Source organism: Haemaphysalis longicornis, unplaced genomic scaffold (assembly GCF_048455015.1).
Source record: "Haemaphysalis longicornis isolate Haplotype H1 unplaced genomic scaffold, Haemaphysalis longicornis Haplotype H1 scaffold_3, whole genome shotgun sequence".
Lineage (NCBI taxonomy): Eukaryota > Metazoa > Arthropoda > Arachnida > Ixodida > Ixodidae > Haemaphysalis > Haemaphysalis longicornis.
Window position 1 is genome coordinate 169,098,914 of NW_027526335.1, and position 23,793 is coordinate 169,122,706.

At 52.0% G+C, this 23,793-nt stretch overlaps 1 long non-coding RNA gene across 1 annotated transcript in view; it reads right to left on the reverse strand.

Moving 5' to 3' along the window:
* Positions 1-811: 811 nt before the first annotated feature.
* LOC144173520 (uncharacterized) overlaps positions 812-23,793 on the reverse strand; it is a 31,307-nt gene continuing 8,325 nt past the window's right edge. The window contains exons 3-4 of the long non-coding RNA XR_013323308.1: positions 7,283-7,436; positions 812-1,092 (exon numbers count right to left, since the gene is read on the reverse strand). This is a non-coding gene — a long non-coding RNA (uncharacterized LOC144173520). The remainder of the gene's footprint in view (positions 1,093-7,282; positions 7,437-23,793) is intronic.

Consider the following 23,793-nt stretch of genomic DNA (forward strand, 5'->3'; position numbering starts at 1 on the left):
GTGGATGGTTTGGGGTCGCTTATAAAGTGCATTCGCACTTAAAAATTATAAAAATGGTGGAATGATAATCGAGTTTTATAAAAAGCAACCCAGAACATGCGTTTTTGTCTGGGCGAACAGATACACGAGTAAGGCAAGATAACAAAGACATTTGTATGATATCAGCGGCAAAAACACACCACAACATAAATACCGAAGAGAACTGGAAGGCAAACCATTGGGGCCCAATTCTCTAAAACGACAGGCCGTTGTTTTCAAACGACGTGGCTGCGCCATGCAAATGCATGTGTTGTCCGTGTGTGGCCGTCGCCTCGAGGTGTCGTGGGAGGTGAATGAGCCACAGAAAAGCCCTGTGGCGAGGGCGCAAAGCGACACGCACTGCCCCCGTCGTTTAGCTCGTCGCTTCACGCCCTGGCTACCGGGCTTTTCTGTAGCTCAATGAGCTCCCCCGAAACCTGAAATCGACTGCCACACACGGGCAACACATGCATTTGCATGGCGCGACCGCGTCATTTGAAAACAACGGCCTCTAGTTTTACAGAATTGGGCTCCTTGTATCCAAATATTACGCAGAAATATTACACGTAATATCATATTACAAACATTGCATAAGAACGCAAGACGCACTGGAAAGTGCAATGATTTGAGGAGTTTCCCTCGGAGATAGTCGCAACTCCGTTGTGCCTCAAAGCAACTCCTGTTATAAAAATGTGTGCACTCAGTGGTACAGAGAAAGGCGTCAGCCTGATATTAGAAAACAAATATTCAGCAGTAATGGAATGTCACACGAAGAGACGTACCTGATTAAACATTTTTACAAGGCTGTCGCTGGGTATACAGTATCTGGCGCTTGTATTTACCATTCTATATACTATTTTAGTTTGGTTTAGGTTCAAAGTTACAACTTGTCTGTTTCTCCAGTTTCCAATTATAGGCACTTTTACTTTAGAAAGCATAGTGAAAGGGCTCCGTAGGCTACGATCAATGCTCCAAACAAACTTCCTTTCGCATTGGCGTGCCGGAACCAATTGAAAAGTTGTTGAATTTTTTCCCGCGCATTTAACTGTATTCGTTGTTGCTGTTATGGGGTACCTGAAAAAAATTTAAAATGGTATCAGTGGCAGCACTTTTTTTGATCTTATAAGCTACTATTGGGATTTCAGGACTATATTTGTAGGGTGCAAGAGTTATTACACGTACCAAAGAATTGCCTTTGTATCCGAACACATTTCATTAATAAGTTAAAACAGTTTTTGGCGGTGCGAAATTGTAGTGTGTAACAAGTGGCTCTTATATTTTAAAAAGGATGTCTCTGACATTGGTTTCATACAATTTACGCAAAAGTAGTAGACGTCAGTCACTCGTAGTTAGTTTAGCAAGGTTTGATTTGTCACTTTTGTGCACGAGGCAGTGTACAGTGATATTTGGAATATTTCAGAGGTGCCTATTGTTGCGAGCGATATTATTGTTAACATTGTTTGCCGACCACCCGCACTGCCGGGGCCGTGTAACTCTGTGCGTTAGAGGCAAAAGTGCACTGACCATAACTCAAAGGTCCAACCCTGAAGTTACGTTCTAGGATTCGAAAACGGCCGCAGAAACTTTTGCCAAAGGGCTCATTCCCGCTCCGGCACACAAACTGCTCCGTTGAAATTCGCCATGCGACACGGTCTATTTCCAATATTTCCCGGCTCACACAGGCATTTGAGGAATAGGGACGGCTTACATGGCCGACGCAGCACTGTTCCCCCGGGCGTACGATGTGGACTGTTCCCTCCTTTGCAGCCAAATCGATCAAGAACACCCTCCTCACATTCAGAGAGGTCACACAGCATTACCGCCTTTCCAGCCGCAAGCTTCCCCCCGCTCACTCATCCCTCACTCTGGAGGAGGAATGCCTCTAGAGTCAACTCCAAACGAAATCTCTACCCCGCAGAGCCACACCCCATCCTGTCCACCCCTGTCTCTACCCATCCTTGCTCTACCCCCCTTCGTGGAAAGGGCAACGGTCCAACACCAAATGTGGGCTTGTGTAGAGGACCCATTCCGTCCCATTTATTCCCATGAACAGTGTATGGAGGTGTTGGTGCGCTGGGACTCCCAGCTCCAGAAGGAGCTCGTGACTCGAGCGGCTGAAGTCGTCGCGACGCTCAGGACGGCCACCAGCGCGCTCTAATCCTTTATATCAATAAAAGATCGCTCTCTCTCTCTCTCTCTCTCTCTCTCTCTCTCTCTCTCTCTCTCTCTCTCTCTCTCTCTGTCCCCAAGCATGCCTAATTGGCGGAAGCAACAAACTCAATGCTTATAACCAGAGATCAACAGAGATAATTTGTTCAATAAAATTGTGAAACGCAAAAAACATGAAATAAAGGTATTACACAAATAAACTCATTTAGTCAAAGGTATGCATCTTTTGCATGTCTAAAGCAGAAGTATGAAGTGAAAAAGCCGGGAAAATAACGTTGGAAATAGGAATAAAAAATAGCAAAACATGGCCAACCCTATAACGCCTTGAATGTTCGCAAAAATTCATAATCAGTGGACCTGACACGTCGAACAGAAATCTGGAAAATCCAAGAAACACGAGAAACAATATCAAAGCTTCTTTTTAAAAAAAAGGTTGGTTAAACCGCGAAGGTTTTTTTTTTTTGCAACGTGAGGGAAATCGAAGGCGTAAAATTCACTCTCCCAAAGTCCAAAAATACAAACTGCCAAAGTGCAACGCCAAAGTCCACTTCGAATGAGCAAAGTCCAGAGCCACACCGCCTCAATCGAAAGCGAAAGTCTAAGCCTGATCAGAAAATTATTTCATCATCATCATCGTCGTCGCCGTCGTTTTTCTGTAGTGTGTTTAAAGTTGTGTTTGCTGCAGTGTGTTCAGAACGTATTTTACCGGCATCCTCGCTTTCCTTCATTGTGCTTAAAGTTGGCTTTCCCGCAGTCGTCTTGTCATCACCATCGCTTTCCTGCAGTGCGTTTAAACTTTGATTTCTGCAGGGCATTTCACTTGGACAAACGAAGCCCTAAGATGATGATGATGATTATTACGATTATGAGGTTTAATGTGCCGACGCTACACAGGTCTTGCGCCGTAGTGGAGGGCTTCGCATTAATTTTGACCACCCGGGGATCTTTACGTGCAGCAAGATCAACGACACGTTTAGTGAGGCAGTGGAAGCTTCTCTCTATAAATGTTTGAAAGAAATAAAGTGATAAGGTAAAAAGTACGTGTCTGACACATTTTTAAAATACGAAGACTAAACAGAAAAATCTGGGAAAAGAACATTAGAAATACGAATAAAAAATACTCAAAATCGAGAAACCCGTTAACGCTCTGCAGGTCCACTAAATGCAGCATTATATTTTTAAACTTAAGGAAAACACGCATAAAAAGGAAACATATACAGAACTGAGCACGCGAGGTTAAAAATGTGCGTTTTATTCATCTGGTACAAGAACCTAAGCTTGAACGAGAAATCACCGGAAAAGATTGTTGATTAAAATCTGGCGAAACGAAAAATAGCGAAAATGAGCGAACAATATAGGGGCCGCATTCCCACGAATATGTATAATTGGTGGAAGTAACACAATTAACCGTTAAAATTTTCTAAATGAAGACAACTCGCAGAGCGGAATTTTCCGAAACCGAAATGTTCACAATCTATAATAGTGAAAATTTTACAAAAATGAACTGCCAAAATCAAAAACACGTATCTTATGTAGCTCCAAAACATATTGGCGCAACTTAAACTAGAGCTGTAAGGCTAGAGAAACAGCAGAACTGGCGGCCTTTGGCCGGAGACCCGGCTGTTTCAGCTCGCATGGATTTCCGAACTTAGCTCTGAAAGTTCTCCTTGACTGAGAGGCACGGATCCTATTGTCCCCAGGATTTCACATCTCTCCCAAAGTGGAAATCGTTAGCATGCACACAAACCGGCGGCAACCAGCTTCTCGAACTCTGTTCTCTGCACCCCACTTTAGGCGGGAACACATTGGAACTGGTGAGGCGAACAGCAAGCACGACGACACGCCACAAAAGCTGGCAGCGAGTTTTGGACGGTTGAGCGGTGGCGGAGCGCGCAATGGCCAGGGCGCCTTACGCGTAACGCGTGAATTAGAAATACCAACATAGTGCAGAGCGCTCGTGAGCCTATGCGTCACGGTGACGGCCCACCTTCCCCTGCAAACGTTGTGGCTTTAGCGAGTAGTAGTAGAAAACTTTATTATAAAGTCAGATTATTCAGCTCTCAGAGGGTGGTGCCCTTAGTCCAGGGTCCCATTTGCTGCTGCGATGCGTCTTGCCCGGTCTATCAGTCCACGATCGTCTTACAAGGCTGAGCTGGAAAGAGCAGCTTCCCATCGGGAGGGGGGACTGGGTATAGGCAATTGGGTCGGGCGTTTGCGGCATTCCAATAGACAGATTTAGTTGGGCGCGCGCTCCGCACGAGCGTACGCCCCGGCGGGGCGGGTCGCGACTGCGCATGCGCAGTACGCTACGTAAACGCCCTGACGATGCGGTGCTACGCCCGCAACGGCTGAGAGCGTATCCTCTGGGGCGCTTGCGGGGCGCTGCGGACCTCCGGGAAAGCACCTTGCTTCCAAAATGGCTGCTGCCTCGGCGATTTCGGCGGCCGGAGGTTCCACGACTGAAAACGCGGACCGTCGGGTGTGTTTGTCATTAGGCGACGACGTTTCAATTCCAACAGGCATACAGGCCAGAAATGAAGCACCAAGGACAACCCGGATGGCTCCCGAAGCGGGTGGAGGTGTTGGTGTGCGTGTCGCGGTGGTGGAATGCGCGCAGTGTTGGCGCAGATCGGCGGCCCCTATTTCGGGCATTCAAGAATTTTCGCCTGCGCCGTCGTCACACCCTCGGGTGCAAGCTGAGACCGTTGCGCTACCCGTGTGAAACGTGAAGGATTAGTTGGACTCCACAAATAAGAGGAAGTCAGTAATAGGAACGCATCGTATATTTTATTGAGTTGCTACACCCGGGTGAAGTGTATCACTAAACCGCCGTGCCAGCCTACGCGCTGTTTCATTTTGCGCGTCGCATTAGCACCGCATGCTATGCTCACTTGTGTCTGTCCCGTGGACCTGCCATATTTCAGAGCTGAATAAAGTGAGTACACCGAGCACTGCGTGTTGCTTCAAAACTTTGGCATTGCGAAGTTGAGAAAAACAATCGCGACGGGTGTATCATATTTTCCCTAATACTGAATCAAGGTAAGAGGGCGTTTTTTTTTATCATACTTGCAAGATTTTTACAATCGAAAGCAGCGTTAACGCATTGGAAAAATAAAACGCCGTCAAGCTACAGCTTGCCTTGGTTATCCACGTAAAAAAGGTCAAAATTTGTCTACTTCGCGTTGGGTTCGACAGGAGGCGCCGCAAATGTTAGTACACGCTACGAAAAACGCTGTACTAAAACTATCCATGGTCGCTTCGCGAAGAGCGTACGCTCCGCTTTACGGCCAGCAATACGCTAACGCCCGGAACGCCTAACTAAATCTGTCTAATGTGGAGCGATGCAGGTTCGGGTGTCCTCCGCATGAAGGTCAGCTGGATGGGTACATGGTAGGGTAGAATGTGTGCCGGAGCGAGAGGCTAGGAAACATGCTACTCTGTAGCTGGCACCATGCAGCGGCTTCCTCACGGGTGAGTTGCGCGTGTGGCGGAGGAAGTGTCCTACGGGAGAGTCTGTACTGTTGCAGTATATGTGTGTATGTGAGTGGCATGCTTACTGTCTTGGCGAGAAAAAACGGCGAAAACTACGAGGAGCGTAAAAATGCCGAGCGCTCATCAGCGCGTGCCTGGTGGCGACCCCCGATCGTTTATGGTTCTGCCATGCTTTGGTATAAAAATACTGGCGAAAACCCCAAACAGAGCCTCGCGTTTCCTACCAACCAAGAAAGCCACAGTTGGTGCAACACATTCTCAACGGAAGCAGGACGCCACTCTTGTACAGCTCAGCATGCATAGTCCGCGTCCGCGCCGGCGTACCGCCCTATCTTTCCTGAAGTGCTACAGCGCATGTGGTGCTTGCGTTGAAGAGCACGATGATATCGATTAATATAACCTAATTTGCGGAATAATTCCTAGAACAGCAAAGAATATAATGCCTCTGACACCGAAAGGCAAACACAAAATAATATGGACCCCGGCCCATCAGGGACTGGAAGGAAATGAAAAAGCGGACTCCCTCGCGAAGCAAATCATGGACCGCGGGGAGTCTAAGCATTCATACGCCCTTCCTCCATACAGTGCGGCTACCGACCGACTCCGGTTATGCCGACTAACCAGAAAAGCAGTGCCGACACCTCATCTTCTACTAGACGCAGAGGAGGCCAGAAATCTTAGGAAAATTCAGACAAATACCTACCCACATAAGTCTAGATTAGAACTCATGTTTCCGGATAAGTATAACGAAGAATGCCAGAAATGCCATCAGAAGGCAGATCTCTTCCACACTATGTGGAACTGCCCGACCATATGGCAACAGAACAACTACAAGACATCAATGGAGTCCTGGGAAGCGGCACTGTCCAGCTCGGACCTCTCCAGTCAGCGAGAACTGCTGGAAAGAGCCAAGCTAGGGGCTTTCGCCACTGGAGTCCTGGAAATAGGATTCCACCCTTGACTCCACCCCCTCCTCTTCTACCTTTGTGAATAAAGTTTACAACCACCACCTTACAGTAACTACTGCTGGCACAGTACAGAACGATGACGGAACATGCAAATAAACAATTTCAAACTTGTAAAAGTGCGTGGTGATGTGTCCTTCAGTGCTTATGTAGAACTAAATCCTGCTGCTTCGCTATGGCTCAAGCCTTGCGCGACCCCAAACAACACATGCAAAACATCGCGCATCGGCCTTGGGAGATGTTTATGATTTTAATTATTCAATAAAGTTTTAAAACGCTATTAGGGCATGAATACAATTTTTACATCATACGAGTGCAAAATCACTACCTAAGAACTCCAAACCAGGGTGTTTTAGTGTTGCACAATAAACTGGCAGTTTCAGTTTCGGTTTTATACACGCCGGGTGGCTTCACATTTTTTTCTGTATCTTTCGAAGGAAATTCGTTACAAAGAATTTTTTCTGCAAAATCACGCCCATTAAATTCCACATCTAGCAAAACAACAAACGAAAAATGGACATTTTGAAAAAACTTTGCGATTTTGATTTTGCCTAACACGTTGAAGTAACTAGCACGGTAAAATAGGGATTCGTTTTGGTATTCAGCGTATTTTTTTTTCGGCTGAAAAGTGTACTTACTGCCGGTAATCATTGTAATCCCAGAGTCTCCACTCTTGCCAGTCATTCCAGAACTTGTAGCTGCTAGTCAAACCGAATGATTGGAGTTTGTTGCCATATTTTTCTCTGAGATACGTTTCGACTTCCGCCGTAAGGTTAAGCTTGATGCTGTTGCCTACAAGTCAGGAAAAATTGTTCGGCATGCACAAATAAGAACAAATTACCACAGTGTGACGTGTGGTTTACGACATAACGCACACATACCTCTTGTTATGGTTATGCTAATTGCGGTAAAACCCATTAGCACCAGATACATACAGTTGACCCGCGAGAATTCAAACTCGGAGGAACCCTGTACTTTTTTTCAAATTATCGGAAGTTTGCATTATCAGAATGTTCTGATGCATACGACTCAGGGCAATGTGAAAGCCCACATTGTGATTAGGCATTGATTATAATCACTTGTTTTTGTTAATTTTTACGCGTTTTTAAACCCTATCTGCAAAAAATAACCAGAAAGCCAAGGCGTAAGTTACAGAAGCCGAATGCCGTGCGCATCGCTTTCGTAACCACCCTGTCGTTTTGTTTTCTTTTTTTGCCGAGCGTTTGACGACAACAAAGCAGAGCTTGGTTTGTGTTCTTCCTTTGGTCGTTGTTTTCCCCTGAACTCGTGTTTTCGGCTGTTTTTTCACCTCCAGTAATCTGTTTTTTCACCTCCAGCGGATCATCGACCCCTACTGGATCAACTTTGGTACGTGAGTGTTCCTTTTGACTCAACGAATACGTGGATACCAATTTTGGGCCATTTTACCCAATTTTGGCGAAGATACGGCAATTTTAGCGTCCGGCGTGGAGCCGACCTCGCTAAGCCTAACGCCGCCGGCGGCGGCGGCGGCCACGTGCGCGGCTGCCGAAGCTACCCGGGTGACCTTGGAGGCCGCCCCGACGTTCGCCGCGTGTTTTCGCGACGAAATGGAGAACAAGTGTGAATAAATCCAAGAAATGGACACAACCGCAGCCGGATCCGACTCGACTCGCAAGCGGCACCGCGACCAGGCCAGTCGCAATGAAGCCGGGGACAAGGCGAGGAAGACGGTCGTCGTTACTGCCACGACTACGCAACCCGTTGCAGCACCCGAGAGTGAACCCGACGTCGCGGACGACATTATCGTCGACGACGACGCTGGAACATTCGAAGGACTAGACAACGAGGACGTGCAACAGTCGACAGAGTGCCCGGGGTGGACTGTTGTAGTTTCACGCCGTGCCAAGAAACAACAGGCATCGGAGGGAAGCTCACCGCAGCGAAGACTCCAACCCAAAGGTAAGCCGAGTGTTCGCATCTCGGCTCCTAACACTAAAGCTAAGGAAGAGAAGCTACGAGCAGCCAAAGCGCAGTTTGTGAGCAAAGTCAACGCCAGTATGGCGAAGAATGCACGCATGCCAAGTTTCGCCTGCAAAGATGAATTCCGAGTGGTGATCAGACCGCGAGGAGGGTTAGTCGTGGCAAGCACAACCATGACTATACTGAGAGGAGCCATTATTACGGCGGCCAACGTGGCCAGAGAGGAGGCAGAAGAGGACTCGATAGCCCCGAATGTCGCCCAGAATATTGTCGTACTCAGCACGCCCTGCGAGAGCAGAGCTAACAAATATGGAATGATCAGGATGCTAACGATCGGGGAGGCTTCGTACGAAACCTACGCATATCGCTCTACCCCCGACGACACGTCCCGCGGAGTAATCAGCGGAGTTGGGCACGAGGAATCTGAGGAAGATATCCGCAGATGCATCGTCAATAAGCACAATCCGACAGCCATGGCTGCGCACCGACTAGGTAACTCCACATCGGTAGTAATACTGTTTGACGGACAAAAGGTACCGCACTATGTACAGTACGGAGGTTTTGTCACCAAGTGCACGCTATACCGACAACATCGGGAGGTGTGCAAGATCTGCGGGCAAGTGGGGCATAGGAAAGACGTATGCCCAACACCAAACGCACGGGTCTGCTTTGCGTGCGGCAGAAAGAATCCCGGCGAAGACCATAAAGAATACTGCAAGCCGAAATGTAGGCTCTGCGGCGGCTCCCACATTACGGGCGCGGGTAGCTGTAAGAACAAGTTTAAGACGCCAATTCAGATCAAGCAGCGTCAGTGGGCCAAACAGAACGCCGAGGCCCGAACGAACGCCAAAATGGCGCCCACGCCCTTGCAAACCCCGAAGGTCAGACTCTCCAGAAGGGATGATTTCCCCGAACTGGACAGCCGCCATAACGGAAGCAACGTGGCGAGCCGCGATTGGAAGACAATGGCGTCAGAAAACGACGGTATGACGTGGGCTGACGTCAATAGCGCGGGGACGAAATCAACCCAGCGACAGCGCTCCGCCTCCCGAAGGCGCGAGGCGCAGAAACAGGAGAGGGGAGAGAGTGTCAAGGCCAACGGCGATAAGACAATAACAACGAGAAGAGAGAGATCCACGACACGAGGGAATGACGCAAGTCTCCCCTCGCCGACACCTCGCAACAAAGAAGCCGAGAAAGTGAGTGACGGCAGAAAGAGTAGCGGGGAATGTGGACAACAATGCGAAAGGAACATGGACGAGCTAAAAATAGCCATGCGGAAGATGAAAACTACCTTGCAAGAACAGCAAACCAAAATGGCGGCGATGCAGCTCACAATCGCACAACAGCGAAAGACAATAGAACAACTCAAAGAGAATAAGACCTTGAGCAACAACACGACAGCCGAACAGCAAAGAAATGGCGGGAAAGGAACCGGAAACGGTACTCCCAACATCGCCATAGCAACCACAATACCCAAGACCTTCCAGTTTCCCATGGCAACCCCTACCACGGCGAAGCCTTTAGAACCAACGGCAGAAGATGAAGACATCAATAGCGCCAGCGAAAGCGAGAGCGAGGACGAGGACGCAGAAAGCAGTCCTACCAGATCGTCCGGCGGCGAAACACGAGGGAACACAACCCCTAGACTACGTCGGCCTCAACAAGCGAGTTAGACAACTTACTACCATTGTCAACAGATGGGGCAAGAATTTCGAGAACCTCGAGCACCGACTTGAGCAACGCCTCACGAACAAGATCACTCAATCCATACTAAAGGCAATAGAAGAGAAGTTGCCACCGCTCGTCGAATCAGCGGTGCAACGTTACTGCAATTCGACCGCGATGGCGGTGCCGATCCCGCCGCAATAATGGATAGACGCCGCAACAGAGAAGGCGTCATAAGGATCTGGCACTGGAACGCAAACGGTTTCAGATGCCGGAAAGCAATACTACAACAGCACCTGCGATCACTCGACACCTCGGAGCTTCCAGATGTCATTGCGATACAGGAAACGCATGAAGAGAACCTGCAAAGAATATCACTGCCCGGATACCGAGCGTATGCGGCGCCACCGAGCGCTCGCACGTGCGGCAAAGGGGCAGCGCAGGGAGTGTGCACGTTTGTAAGGAAAGGTATAGCGTGTATAAAACACAACAAATTCCTGGGCAATAGAGATTCGGCCATAGAACTCTGTGTTACTGAAATTGCACTTAGCGGAAAGAAATCCCGAAACCCCAAGGGCAGAAAAAAGACGTCGACAACGATATTCGTAGCCAACGTCTACAGCAACCCACAGCACGGCAAGCAGAAATTCAAAACTCTACTGCACAAGACCAAAGAAGCCGCTGCACAAGCAGGCAGGGACACAGGAGGAGATGCGGCAGCAATAATCTGCGGCGACTTCAACGCCCAACACACAGAACTCGGATACACTCACACGACCGCCAAAGGCAGGAGCCTCTTGGACGACGCAAGTGAAGCCGAATACACACTACTAATGATCCCGACACAACCGTCGCGCATCGGTACGTCGACGGCCCGTTATACCAACCCAGACTTGGCCTTTGCTGTACTACCTTCGGGAGGCACGGCCAAATGGAAGAACACGGGGATCAACCTCGGAAGCGACCACTTCATAATCGAACTTACGATACCTCTTGGTCACGAAAGAAATGAAAGACCGGGAGGTAGAACAATATCGCAAAAACTGGTCGACTGGAACAAATTCCGAAACACAGACGTCGGAGAAGTCGAGTAACAAAAGTCGAGAACATCGAGGAATGGACAGCCAAAATATACACGGCTGCCGAAGAGGCAACCGAATCGATCGAAACATCGGAAGAGATAGAGCGTATGGACACTCGACTCGCTCACTTACTCGAGGCGAGACGGTCGATACAGAGACACAACCGCACTCTGCGCAAGAAAGTGGCGAACCTCGGTCGAGAGATCGAGAAATATAGTCGACAACTTTGCGCACAACAATGGTTCGCCCTATCCAACCAAGCAGACGGGCAACTACATCGGGGCGGCACCTGGAAACTACTCAGGCAACTCATGGACGAGAGCAAAAGCCGAGAGTTCCAGAGTAGTCGCATGGCACAAATACTGCACGTTACTGCCAAACAGATGGGAGAGAAGGAGATGCACAAGCGTCTAAACGAAAAGTACCTTCGTCTCAACGACCACGAAGACCACCCAGAATACACCGGCCCACAGAACCCAGAGCTCGATCGAGACATCGAAGAATGGGAAGTCCGCCAAGCAACACAAGATCTGAACTTCCGGTCGGCGGCCGGGCCAGACAGAGTGAACAACAAAACCCTTCGCAACCTAAGCGACGCGGCCATCGCAGCCCTGACCCGATACTACAACGTATGCTGGAGACAGGGTCAACTACCAAAAGCATGGAAGACCGCCAAAACGGTCCTACTACCGAAACCCAACAAGCCACCGGGCATCGAGGGACTAAGACCCATCTCGCTCACGTCATGCGTGGGCAAGGCGCTGGACCACGTCCTGAACACCCGATGGAGCCGCTACCTGGAGACGCACGGACTCTACCCCGACGCCATGCTAGGGTTCCGAGCCAAGCTCGGCACCCAAGACGCCATGATATTACTGCAACGAGAAATCCTGGACCCCCCAGAGGTGCGCCCAAGAACGACAACAGAGCGATCCTGGGTCTGGATTTGCAGAGCGCATTCGATAAAGTCAAGCACTCGGCGATCCTGGCTCAGGTATCGAAGCTTGGTCTAGGAAGAAGATCCTACGATTACATAAGATCGTTTCTCACGCGCCGCACGGCTCGGCTGGAAGTCGGAGGCGAGAAGCTGGAGGAGCGCACGCTGGGCAGTGTGGGCACGCCGCAAGGCTCAGTGATATCTCCACTCCTCTTCAACCTGGTAATGATCGAGGTTGCGAGAGGATTGGAGAAGCTCGACTCCAACACCAAACATTGCATCTACGCCGACGACATCACCATTTGGGTGACGGGCGGAAGCGACAGCAACATCGAAGCCAGCCTCCAAGCAGCGGTGGACACCGTGGAGACCGCGCTCTCGGGCACGGGACTCCGGTGTTCGCCGCAGAAATCCCAGCTCCTGATCATGCCACCAACCGGAAGGCATCGAAAGAAGGCCGCGGAAGAAGCAGCCAACAACATCGTCGTCCACACAAGCGACGGGAAACCCATTCCGCACGTACCGGGGCTGAGAGTCCTCGGCATGTTCGTGGACGGGGTGCAAACCAACGGTACAGCAACGAAGCACATCGTCACAAAGATGGGCATCGCCACGAGACTCGTGAAGCGGATATCCTCCCAAACACAAGGAATGAAAGAAGGAAGTCTCCTGCGTCTGCTGCAGGCGTTCGTGATCAGCCACGCAGCATACGCGGGGGCTTTCCACCGATGGACAAATGCGGAGAGGCAGAAGATAGACGCCGCCATCCGCAAGGCATATGCGGGAGCCCTCGGGCTGCTGCACGGCACCAAAACAACGGCCTTGCTGGCTCTGGGAGCACACAACACGCTCTCAGAGATCAGCGAGGCGCAACGAACGTCTCAGCTGACGCGATTGGGCAGCACGGTAGTGGGCAGAAGGCTGCTCGCGAGAGCGGGCCTGAAACCCCCTGGCGAAACCCAGGAGCCTACGAACACGATCCACAACGGACCAGGAGACGCCGACCTCGTGCCGCTACGGGACGAAGTGGTCAGGCGACTCGTCGTCTACCCCCTGCCCAAGAACACCGACCCGGAAAGGGACCTGGGCAGAAGGGCGGCGCGCGCTCTAGCGCTTGCCCGGCAGCACAAAGAAGACGCCAACGCGATCTTCGTGGACGCGGCCAAGTGTCGCGGAAAGCGAGACGCCTTCACGACGGTGGCCATTCGAGCATCAACCGGGGAACTGCTAACCGCCAGCACGGTCCGCACCCGGGCGGCAAGCCAAGCGGAGGAGGCTGCAATTTCAGCAGCCCTCCGCATCCCGGGAACGACCACAATCCTCAGCGACTCGAAGACCGCCATCCGCAACTTCGCCCGCGGCGTGGTGTGGAAGACAGCGGCCAAGATCGCAGAAACAGGGACGGCACCCATCCGGTCCACCGTAGCCCTGAAATGGTTCCCGGCCCACGCAGGCAGGGAACCAGGGAATCGCAACGAAGAGGCGGATGCCGCGGCTCGCGAACTCGCAAAGTGCCGAGCCGTGGCGGAAGCCCCATCGGATCCCACCGAACAAGACCACAACGAGGAAGAAGACGCAGAACCCATCACCGACTACCGCGAGGTCCTGCGATGGTACCGCGACCAGAGGCAAGCCTTTCCGCCCCCGCACAGGGAACTGTCCAGGGCGGAGGCAGTCAGGTTTCGACAACTACAGACAGAAACCGTGCTGACACCGGCGCTGGCGCGCCACATGTGCCCGGACCTGTTCGAGGACGCTACGTGTAGTGTGTGCAAACGCGAGACAGCGACGCTATCCCATCTCATGTGGGGGTGTGAAAGTGAAGTGCGCGACGGGGGGGATAATGTGCAGTGCTCGAGAGACACGTACCCACCGGATGTGCGCGAGTGTGTGTGTTCGACGGACATCAACCACCAAAGAAGGGTCATCCAGCGGCTCGAAGCGGCCTTAGCCAAGCAAAGGCGAAAGAGCGACCCAAACACGACCGACCCCAGACAGGGGAGGAAGTGGACGGGGAGCTCAAGTAGCCCGAGCAAGGCGGGCACGAAGCCTCGAGGTCTACACCCGGACTTATAGAAATCTATAAGTTAGACTAGGGAGCAGCTACGAGCCCTGCGCGGTCGAGCCGGTTCCTAACACGCAGGATGTGTTTCAATAAAGTCTTTTCTCTCTCTCTCTCTCCACGGCCCGACGGCAAGCAAAAGGATGACCCCTTAAGGTTGTCCTCTGCCTCGGATCCCGCCCACCGGCCGCTAGGCCTAACCACTCTCCGCTACGCCTAACCGCTCGGCCTAATCTCTCAGTCACTGGCGTGTGCGACGCTGTGGATTTATGTCACGCATGTCGGAAAAGCTGTCTGTAGCGCAATCCACTCAGCCTGGAGCACGCTGGCTGCTGCTGACGTCGCTTCGAACCCGGCACTGGACGCCCGCTGCCAATGGCGGTAACGCTACCGTTCCCGCTACCCCCGGCTGACCCCTCTACTTTATCGAAGCGGTCATCGGACCAAGGTGCGGCCCAAGTTACTACTGAGGTTTAATCCTCTCCTGCGGCCAAACGGGTGTGTACATCTGTCACAAATACATCCCTTCAACAGACCGATGAATGGCATACAACACCGACAGCTACTTCATCCCGTACAGCCGCCGCCACTTCCCAGGGCCCTACAACCAATGGGCAGAGTACCTCGGTGTACAAAGCTGCCAATAAACCTCGAGAGCGATTCAACATCCTCTCTCTTCCGACTAAGACACTGAATCAGGCGCTCTACGGTTGACTGGGAACATTCGGATTTGCAGGCTACGCATACCACAACCGAACCAGCTCAGTGTCTGTCTGGTTGTCGTCTCTTGAGGCTGCCCAGCGACTGTGCGCACTGGACCATATTGTTCTGTCGGCTGAAGACCAGCTGCCTATACAAGCGTACCTGCTGTCCGGCACTTTCATCCCATTCTATGTTGTTTCGGGACTAGACCCTGGAGAGAATCCGGAAGAACTGCTGACCAGTATCTGGTGCTCCAAGTACCAGGTTCTTCTTGTCCGCATCGTGGGAGCTGGCCGCACGTGCCTCGTAACTCTTCGAGGCCCGTTAGAGCCACCGGAGCGTCTTTTCTACAATGTCTGCCTTCTTCGCCCACGTCCATACAAAGCCAGAGTGGTGCGCTGTTATCAATTATTCCGTCAGCGACACGTGAGCAAGTCGTGCCCATTCGCGGTCACAGAACCACCCGTGACAACGGCATAGAAACCACCGCCTTCTGCGGCATCATAGGCACTGGCTACGTCGTCGTCCGTCCCACCGCAAATCAAGTTTCGATGCGGTCTGTTTCGCAAGGATGAACATGACATCACGGAAAAAAAGTGTCCTACTAAGTGCAAAGCTACTCAGCGCTAAGCGATGCCCGTTCAGACGCCAGGCTAAGCCCAACGATATTCCTCTGTCCAACCGTTTCGGCTGTTTGGCAGAGGACACAGAAAAAGTAGTAGAATACGATTCTCTGGAGCCTTTCGATTAGTACCAGACATCGTACCGGGAGTGATCTGTTCCTCCCGCCCCCGGATGAAACAGCACAGTCATACTGTACCATCGTTTTCGGTTACAGAAGAGCTTGAAGAGATGTACGAGCAGTTGGCGTTGCTGCAAACCGAGGTGACTGTTGCAAATGAAGAAGTGGGGAAAGCGGGCAGGGGCACGCGGCGCATTATCATCATTAGGATAAGTGGTTCGAGCACATGGAATAAAGAAGCACGTATCACTCCGTCTAGGGCTCTGGGCCTTTGAGTGGTGCTAGCTTCCACGACATCTTTGGTGCCGCAACCCGCAAAATCGCCTGTTGAATCTCCCACTGGCTATGCGCCAGTCATCATCATAATCACCATCATCGTGTAGATTTTCGCGTGCGAGTAAAGCTGTCATCCCCGCTAACGGCAGCCATGGCCCAGGTCTGCCTTGCGTCGTTCCTCCGCTATATTTTGGTGCCGTTAAGCCCGGGAAGACCACAGCACGCGACGAAGGAGACCACCGACGTCCCCTCCGGCTTGAGGATCTCGGGAACCCTCTTCTTTGACTGCTGTTGACGCTGCGCAGCCCCGCCCCCCGCCGGAGGTCAGCATGGCTGGCCCTGACCGCCTAGTGACGACCGACCGAATGCGTGCGATTGATAAGCTGCGCCGGCAGCAGCGTATCCTTCGCGGCGCTGGTACCCGACTGCTCAAAGCAGCGACGGATCTTCTGGAAGCCGCCTTACCGCATCCGCATGAACTTCAAGCGGCCATTGATCTGCTCGAGAGAAATGACGCGGCACTGTACGAGACCGAAAAGTAAGTAATCGAGCTTCTGCACAATGGTGAAGTTGACCGAGATATTTCGACGCCTTGGCGTATCGAGCAAGCATAAGTTGTGTCCTAAACCACCTGCGCTCGGTCTTGAACTCTCGGAAGGCGCCCGGCAGGAGAGTCCCTACCAACGGCACTGCAGGCAAGCCAATTCACCTTCGACCCTTGACCGTTATGTACAACGGTGTACGCCCAGCCACCCACGCAGACCATCCTGCTCACTGCGGCTCAAACCCGTCAGCCTCGGAAGTTGTCCTGCCGAAGTTGCAGGCTTCAACGTTCAACGACGAGCCACATGGGTGCAAGGGGTTTCTGAGCCGTGTCGAGACGACGGACCACAGCCGCCCGAACGTTCCAGATATTCTTAACGGGGGAGCCAGCTCCGATGTAGCGTTGAGCGTCCCAATGGAGGAAGGGGGTGAGGAACACGAAGGTACGCCTGCTGCAGACCACGACCACTCAGCTGCTTCCGCCCAACCAGACGACAAAAAAGGCAAGGTAAAAGACGTGAAAGAAAGCATAGAGCCACAACCGTGCACGTTCAAGAATATTAAATGCAGAGCATTTCTTTAACTCACGATGTCACCCGTTCTAGTTGTCTATCCTCGTCCGCACCCCTCCCCCTACACTATATAAAAAAATAATACTTACCGGCGCCTGGTTTCGATCCCACGACCCTGCGGGCGGAACGCAAGGTACATGGTGCTCTACCCACTGCGCCACAAAGCCGACACAGAATGGAGGGCTACGAACACGCCTTATATCTTTGACTCATTCAAACTACGTCAAGAAGCTGCTGATACAACGCATTCACTACCTGTGGGCGGAACGCGAGGTACATGGGGCTCTTCCCACTGCGCCACAAAAATCATACCCACCTGCTAATAAATGATGCCATACCTACCTGCTAATAAAGGATGTCGCGTGACCACGTAATTACGTCTCCTCATTTAATTACAATACAACAACCAACAGCAATAAGTGCAACAACATTAACGTAACGCAAACTACTTAACGTCGTGCGCCCCCAGAAATGCTCTGCATTTGATCGTGCCCCTCGCGAGGGGGATGTTTAGTTTTTTTTTCGTTCCAGGCTTCATGAATGAGGAAGCCTTACAGCAACTTCCTAAAATCCGGCTATCACCATTCGTCAAGTTAGAGCGTGACGCTGCTCCCAGGTTCGAGTCTGGCTCGTTCTGCCTTCTGGATGTTAGGAAGACTGAGCCACTATTGGTAACCTTTTTGGGTCTATGTAACGAAACACTGAAGCCTTGTCAAGAAACACCCGTAACGCATGTTGAGCTGATACCTTGCACAGAAGCAAGCTCCGAGGTAAGCTGAAGGTCGAGCATCCAGTCAAATTTCTCGCCACTGTTTGGCTCCGGTCGCCATACGAGGCAGCAGAGCCGTGGCGCGGCAGTGAAAACCTTTGTTTCCTAAGACGCCAAAGAAGAAAAGCTTTCCTTACTTGAAGATGGTGTGTATCGGATACCCACGTTTGACTTGTGCCGCAGCTCAGAGGTGTCTAAGACATTGCAAAGCCGCGCCTCCTTGCATACTGCTACGAGAAGCCCACCTGCTGCTCAAGATTTTGGATGGACTGTGGGACTCACTGAGCGAGAATCATCACCACGCGAACTCACTGAAGCAGCGCTACGAGAGACTGCATCGAAAGAACGTGTCTGAGACACAGCGCCAGCTGGTGAAGCTGTTGAAAAGATAGAACAGTCGGTGTGTGGTAAAGCGTTTATGCTTAACGACAGTTACGAACGTTGCGGGCCGGGAGGATGTTGAATCTCCCACTGGCTATGCGCCAGTCATCATCATAATCACCATCATCGTGTAGATTTTCCCGTGCGAGTAAAAGGTCTGCCTTGAGTCGTTCTTCCGCTATATCGCCCTTCGGAGAATCACCCGCATGGCTTCGTCGATCGACCGCCTTCGGAAGGCTCGTGGCATCGTCAGGAGCGGCGTCACGCGAGCTCTCAACCAACTGAATGACATGCTGCAGCAGCCCTCTCCCGACGAGGCGACCCTTAGCTCCCACGTCGACTACATCGTGCAGAAAGACGCTGAGCTCACGGCGCTCAATGGCAAGATCGCCAAGAGCTCGAGGGAGCGGCAGAGTACAACCGCAAGGTTTCGTAAGCCGTCTCTCGGATACGGTTTCTTCTGAGAAATGCCCATCCGAACGCTCCCGTAGCCAGCGAAAGCGGGACAGCAGCTGTATCAGTCCATGATCCAACGGGTACGTCATCACGCATCGCGCCTGCGTCGCGGCATCGGCCAGTCACCCTTCCAACACTTCAGATTCCAGCGTTTTCGGGAATTCTGAACGAGTGGCAAGCTTTTTGGGATCACTACACCGTGACCATTTATGACAACGTCGAGCTGACAAAAATCGATAAATTCAAGTACCTGCTGACGTACTTGATAGGCGACGCCAGGCGAGCCATCGAGGGTATCCGACTCTCGAAAGCAAACTACGACGTTCCGGTGAGCGCCCTCGTTCAGCGCTTTTGCCGACCAGAGTTGATAATTACGAGCATATCGACCAACTGCTGGCATTCACACCAGTACGCAGCTCGACGGATATCGACAGGCTCCACGAGTAGTACGACAAGGTACATTTCCGCGTTAGCGCACTGGAAGGCCTGGGAGTTCCGCATAACCACCGTGCCGTTGTTCTCAACCGTGTGCTCCTGCGTTGCCTGTCCGAGGACCTCACCTTGATGTACCGGCAGAGGGCTTAGGAATTGGGCCAAGGGTCGACTACTGGATCCGCGGCGGAATCAACGATGAGTCAAGGACAAGGTTGCCAGGTGAAGAAACTACTGGAATTCTTGAGGATACAAATTGAGATTCGCGAGGAAGGGAAGCAAGGCCAGCCTCTATCAACCGCAGCTCGTCGGTGCGTCCAGAACACCGGCTTGAACCCCCCAGGACAATCGGAGACACTTGTTCTCTCAGCTTTGGCATTGACCGCGGAGACCGAGTTCCCAGCCACACCGCCGTGTTCCTTCTGTGACAACCGCGGTCACAAGGTGGCGGACTGTCGGGTCAACCAGTCGGCGGCCGACAGAAGGACACGATTCCGCAAGGCTCGCTGCTGCTTCTGGTGCGGCAGATGCAACCATGTGGCTCGTCAGTGCAGCGCGTCGCGCAACCTGACCTGCAGTACTTGCAACGGGCATCACTTTAACGTACTGTGTGACGTTCTCCGGCCGGCTAACCACACCACCCCGAGATCAACGCCGCAGGGACAAGCTGGACAAGGGGCACCGCCAACTGTGGTGACGGCTTCGAGCGGGCACTCCGGAGCAACGTCAGTACTACTGCAGACGGCTCGAGCCTGGGCAGAGGATTTTCAGCTACGTTTAGTGCGAGTACTTCTAGATATCGGAAGCCAGACGACGTTCATTCGTCAGGATCTGTCTAAAGCCCTCAAATGCACTGTTCTTGACATCGAAGAGCTAGCGTTGGAAAAGTTCGGCAGGACAAAGGCTCAGAAGATATTACGCTGCCGCCACGTAGAGGTAACGCCACGCGGACAAGCTCGCGGAGACCCAATCCCGTTGGAAGCCTTGAATGTCCCTAAGATTTGCTCGGTCACCAGTCCGCAACTCGATAGAGCGACCATCAATATCCTCAGTGAAAAGCGGTATGACGCTGCCGATGTCTACCAGCCGAATACATAGAAAGACAATGAAATGGGCATACTGGTTGGATCGGACGCCTACTGGAAGGTTGCCACAAGCAAAATAGACCGAATCAATGCAGATCTCACAGCTTCAGAAACAGCTCTAGGATGGACGATTCAAGAAACACTCGCATCTGTGGCTTGTAGATTTACTAGCGCCATGGTCCTCTCGGGGGGCACACGACGGCATTCAGAATTTGGCGCAAGCACTTTGTGGTGGCGGCGGAACTGCTGTTCCAGTTCATCGCATGAACCCGAGTCGCCTAATGCCTACCCGAGCAATTGTAAGGGATTCAGCACCAAACGCAAAGTACTTGAAGGCGGTCGTTATAATGAAGAAAGGGGCGCAAGGAACGTATAGCTCTAGCGAGAAAACACCGGAGCAAGAACCTGCCCAGAAGATACCCACTTATAAATCCGCACGTGGACGCAAGAAAAATCAATCCCCCCAAATGGTTCCGAAGGAGTATGCACCTAAGGATCTGATGTGGAACTCGAGCGCGGTATCGAATGAGGGCACCGTAAAGGCATGCTCGAGACGGGTCAGTTCTGGAAGTCCAGCAAAAGATGAACCCGTACGCCCAATTCGTGTTCAGCCAAACGTAAAAGTGCGCATGTGGAGAAACGCCAGAAACTAAGCTTGGGCAGCACCAGCGAAGGAACCAACAGGCAGAGCGTAGAGCGCATCAGCCGTTTCTCAAAGCAAACCTAGGACAACCAACAGCGCGCACAGCCATGTGTGTCTGCGAAGCCGGAACGTCAGGCTTCGGGTGGCTGCAGGAAACCTCATACGCTGACCTCTAACCGGAAGGTTCTCACGCTGTTGACTCCATCCCCAAGCGAAGGAAGGCAGACGTCGAACACCGACAATAGAGTTGGACGCCATCGCGATCGCGATCCTGGGCAACAACGCCCTGAAGTGCGATGGGGACTTTTCCAAGTGTCACTGCCACATGAGCAGTTTCATCTGCAATCTTCCTGTGTAAAAACTGCGCGTTTTTGAACTCGCCGACGGACCATCTTGCTCCCGCGGGGAGATGTTGCAAATGAAGAAGACGGGAAAGCTGGCAGGGGCCCGCAGCGCATTATCATCATTAGGATAAGTTGTTCGAGCACATGGAATAAAGAAGCACGTATCACTCCATCTAGGGCTCTGGGCAGTGACTAAGCTCACACATTTCCGTGCCCGCTTAATTCATCGACCGCCCCATCAGCCTCCACCGAAACAAGAGCGGTCGAGTCAACCCCGTTTCACCCCATCAATCATGACCCCACCAAAGCCGGTCTCTTATGCTTTCACACACCATGAGCTTCACACTTTGTGGGGCAGCAGCTCCAGAAAGTGGTGTCAGTGTTAGCAGCCCAACTAGGTTATGACTCAATTCACTATGCCTGTGACATAATATACAGTCCAATGGAACTGTCGCGGACTCATATCAAAATTTGGGAGCTTCTGGAACGTATTCGTCTAAGCAAACTGCGAGCTTGGGCTTTTCTACTACATGATACACACTCTCTACCTCGCCACCCAAATTTTACGGCTTCCGCCAGACCATCTATACATGATCGGCGTTGTGGTTCCAATGCATCTCCACCCGTCAAAGCCACCATCTTTGTGCTTACGGCTGTCCGCAAACGCAGGTCCGTTTAGACGGGTGGTGTACGGAATGGCAAGAAGTTGTAGAGGTGAAAGTACAACTGCCCAAGTCCGCAATTATCTTGGTGTCATGTTATGTACGTCCACAATGCGGACGTGCGCTTCGTCCAAAGTTGGGCTGGTTGACAATCTCTACGGCATTCCCACGCTGCCTGTCCCATAATTGTGGCTGGGCGCTTTAATGCCCCTCATTTTGACTGGGGCTATGCTACCACAAAGGCACGTGGACTGCTGCTACTTGACTACTACAGAAATGGGCACTTCACCCTCCTTAAATATATCTCGTGCCCTACGCGCCGATGTACTCACCCCCGGATTCCACCCTACTCGCCCCACTTAACTTTGTGGCTTGGTAATGATATGGTCTCCTGGCACCGAGAGGCCGACTGCTGGGCAGTGAACACCATTCCATCAGGCTTGGCATTGTCCCAACCTCCACTAGTCGCCTACGATGGCACTGCACTGTAAAAGAAGTGGGATGTGTTCTGGGGTAACATCAACCCAATACTCATGGCGCCAAGTACGAACCCCATCACTCTCGTTAAGGAAGCCCAGCGAAGCGCCTGTGAAGACACATGGGTAGAGAAATCCAGGCCGAAGCCTCACCTTCGAGTCTTACAGCTATGGGCCCAGCGCAAACAAGCTGAAGTGGCTGCCTCCCGAGATCCCTCGTCTGTGGAGGCCCGAATACGCTTACAACGTCTGACTGCGGCTTCCAGGCGTCATGAGAAGCGTCAGTCAAGGCAGCGATGTCTGAGCTGGTGTGAATCGCTCGGCCCATCGGCGACTATATCATCTATCTGGCGCACCTTTCGTGCGATAGAAAGTGGAGGCTGCACTCCAGATGCGGCAGCCAGTGCTTGTCTGGCATCGGACAAGGATCCTGCTTAATTTGCCGCCGATGATGCCCGTGCCCTGTTCCCTGCCTTTGACATTCTTCCAGCCAGCAACCAGTGCCCGTTTCCCGTGCCGAGGCACGTCGGTTCCTCCCCTCCTGACGATGCCGTGTGTGGAATTCGATCGCCTTTCGCGATAGCCGAGATTCTTGCTGCGATTGACCACGCCAAACATCCGATCGCTCCAGGGCCAGATGGCCTTACGTATGGGGTTTATAAGCTCTTCAACGATCCAGCCCTCAGCAATCTCCTTGACTTTATCAACGAGGTGTGGCTCTCTGGTTTCGTACTAGAATCTTGACTCCTCGCCGATATCGCCCGACACCGAAGCCTGGTAAGCCACCCGATCAGCTCCCTAACTTGCGTAGAATAGCATTGACGTGCACCCTGTACAAACTGTTGGAGCGCATGCTGGCAACCCGTCTTCATTGGTGGATGGACACTTTCCGGTGGTATCACCCGCCGTACATCGGGTTTAGGCCCCGTCTGGGTACCGAGGATGGGCTTGACCACTTGTCGTCAATGGTGCTACTTGGCGGCCGATCACACAAAGTGGGCACAGTGCTTGCCATGGACATACAAAAGGCATACATCTTTAGCCACGGAACCATCTTGGAAATTCACCAAGGCCGTCTTCTCCCGGACAAGGTTTGCTCTTTCCTCTGGCACTTCCTCACAAAAAGATCCTTTTCGGTTCGCATTGGTGCGACAAGTTACGGTCAGTTTCCGCCTATCCGCGGAGTTCCTCAAGGATCTGTAATCTCGTCCTTCCTTTTTAATATTATGTTACCGCTTGCCTGACATCTGGCATATCTGCCTGACGTGCACTTTCTGATGTACGCAGACGACATCATAGTGTGTATTGCACACTCAGACCTGACTCGGCAAACAGCGTCCCTCCAACAAGCCTTG